The 3,200-nt window shown below is 39.1% G+C and overlaps 1 pseudogene; it reads left to right on the forward strand.

Annotated features, from left to right (window-relative positions):
* The window catches only part of LOC102252417, a 5,265-nt pseudogene extending 3,125 nt beyond the window's left edge, over positions 1-2,140 (forward strand).
* The last annotated feature ends 1,060 nt before the right edge of the window (positions 2,141-3,200 follow it).

Consider the following 3,200-nt stretch of genomic DNA (forward strand, 5'->3'; position numbering starts at 1 on the left):
ATTTGCATCTCTCAGATGATTAGTGACTTTGAGCATGTTTTCATATGTCTCTTGGCTTTCTGAATGTCTTCTTTTGAAAAGTATCTATTTAGGTCCATTGCCCATTTTTTGATTGGGTTGTTTATATTTCTTTTGTTAAGTTGTATGAGTGCCTTGTAAATGTTGGAGATTAAACCCTTATTGGAGATAACATTGGCAAATATGTTCTCCCATGCAGTGGGTTTTCTTGTTGTTTTGTTGATGGTTTTGTTGTTGTTGCTGCTGTTGTTGTTGTTGTGAAAAAGATTTTTATTTTGATGTAGTCCCATTTGTTTATTTTCTCTTTAGTTTCCATTGCCCTAAGAGCTGTATCAGTGAAAAAATTGCTTTGGCATACGTCTGAGATTTTACTGCCTGTGGATTCCTCTAGTATTTTTATGGTTTCCCGTCTTATGTTTAAGTCCTTTATCCATTTTGAGTTTATTTTTGTGTATGGTGTAAGTTGGTGGTCTAGTTTCATTTTTTTGCATGTATCTGTCCAATTTTCCCAGCACCATTATGGAAGAGACTGTCTTGACTCCATTGTATGCTCTTGCCTCCTTTGTCAAATATTAATTGAGCATAGTGGTTTGTTTCTATTTCTGGGTTCTCTATTCTATTCCATTGATCTATATGTCTGTTCTTATACCAGTACCAGGCAGTTTTGAGAACAGTGGCTTTGTAATACAGCTTGATATCTGGTATTGAGATCCCACCTACTTTGTTCTTCTTTCTCAGGATTTCTGCAGCTATTCGGAGTCTTTTTTTATTCCAGATGAATTGTTGGAGATTTCACTCTAGGTCTGTGAAATATGCCATTGGTATTTTAATAGAGATTGCATCGAATCTATAGATTTCTTTGGGTAGTATGGACATTTTAATGATGTTTGTTCTAGCAATCCATGAACATGGTATGTTCTTCCATCTGTTTATGTCTTCCTCTATCTCTTTTTTCAGTGTCCTGTAGTTTTCTGAGTACAGGTCTTTTACATCCTTAGTTAAGTTTATTCCTAGGTATCTTAAATTTTTTGGTGTGCTGGTAAATGGGATTTTTTTTACCATTTTTTTAAAATAATTTAAAAATCAGGGTGAAAAATGTTTGGTGTTAACTTAAAAATGTATGAGAGTATACAAAATTCTTTTAAAGGTTATACAAGCAAAATGTTTAAAGATGACTGATCTAGAAAACATTTTTTCCACCTCAGATTAATAAAATGAGTTGTTTCAAATGACATAAAAGTTAAAATACAATATGTCTCCTTATTTTCATTTCTACTACTCTAGTAATCTATAAAGAAACTTAAACTAGCTCTCCTCCTGCCACCCAAGAATCTGAGAGGAAGGAAGACTAAGGGGAAAGAGGTGCCCTGCTGTCATGAAGAATCAGGAGGTCAAGAAGGTAGTAAATTTCCTGTTTGAGAAAAGGCCCAAGAATTTTGGCATTGGACAGGACGTTCAGCCAAAAAAGGATCTCACCTGCTTTGTCAAATGACCCTACTACATTTGGTGGCAGTGGCAAAGGGCAATTCTTTATAAATGTCTGCAAGGGCCTCCTTCCATTAACCAGTTCACCCTGTCCTTGAACCACCAAACAGCTATTCAACTGGTTAAGCTGGCACACAAGTACAGATCAGAGACAGAGCAAGAAAAGAAGCAGATATTGTTGGCCTGGGCTGAGAAGAAAGCTGCTGGCAAGAGTGATGTACCCACCAAGAGGCCACCTGCCCTTTGAGCAAGGGTTAACACTGTCACCACCTTGGTGGAGAACAAGAAGGCCCATCCAGTAGCGATTGCATTTGATGTGGATTCCACTGAGATGGCTGTCTTCCTGCCTGCCCTGTGCCGTAAGATGGGGGTTCTCTACTGCATTATCAAGGGGAAGGCCAGTCTGGGACATCTAGTCCACAAGAAGACCTGCACCACTCTCGCCTTCACACAGGCTAACTTGGAAGACAATAGAGCTCTGGCTAAGCTGGTGGAAGCTATCTGGACCAATTACAACAACAGATATGATGAGATCTGCTGCCACTGAGGAGGCAATGTCCTGGATCCAAAGTCAGTGGCTCGTATTGCCAAGTTGGAAAAGTCAAAGACTAGACTACCGGCCAGCAAACTGGGCTAATTGTATATTGTTGAGTTTTCTGTACATAAAAGTAATAAAAATTATCATTCAAATAAAAAAAAGAAACCTAAACTAGAACCATATTTTCAAAACTATATTTTATAAAACATTAGTTTGGAGTACTGTTGATAAGTAATGCACGAGCACACACGCAAATATACACAACCTCCACAATATAGGGTGGGGCAAAAGTGCATTTGCAGTTGCAAGTACGCCAAACAGAGTTTATCCTTGTATTATTATTTATTAATTATTGTATTTTCCATATGAACAACTGTAAACATACTTTTGCCTGACCTTGTAGTTATGCTGACATTTGGAAAGACTACATATTATGTTTACCTATTGAAAATATGTAATACAATATAGTGCATTAAAACTCTGAAAAGTCCTACAGTGACCTTTTAAAGTGAATACATGTGGAGACATATTTTAAACTTTGCTTAATTTCATGTGTCTTAGACTTATTTAGTCATAGAAAATATATATAATTTTGGCAGCAGTATCCTATTAGCATTCACTGTTCTGAGGGACACCAGTTTAGGTAACACTGGTCTACTGGTCTAGCATAGTATATTATTAGTGAACCCATACTGACATTTAGTAGTCTCCATTTTCTTTTCAAAATACTTTTAAATACATTTAGAATCTTTGTTAGAATTCCCTTGTATCATTCAAATAAATAACATGTGTTCTCTCATCATCAGTTTTCTTTTATTCTTCTTATTAAGAGTACTAATAATTATCAATTTTATTTAATAACTAGAGGCCCAGTGCACAAAAATTTGTGCACTCGGGGGGCGGGGGGAGGGGGGTTCCCCAGCCCGGCCTGTGCCCTCTCGCAGTCTGGGACCCCTCGGCAGATAACGACCTGCTGGCTTAGGCCTGCTCCCGGGTGGCAGAGGGCAGGCCCAATCCCTAAGTGCAGCCCCTGGTCAGGCTCAGAGCAGGGCCGATTGGGGAGTTGGGGCGCCGCCCCGTCATGCACAGAGCAGGGCGGATCGGGAGGTTGCAATGCCACCCTCAGTCACGCTCAGGGTAGGGCCGATTGGGGGATTGG

Source organism: Myotis brandtii, unplaced genomic scaffold, assembly GCF_000412655.1.
Source record: "Myotis brandtii unplaced genomic scaffold, ASM41265v1 scaffold40, whole genome shotgun sequence".
NCBI lineage: Eukaryota > Metazoa > Chordata > Mammalia > Chiroptera > Vespertilionidae > Myotis > Myotis brandtii.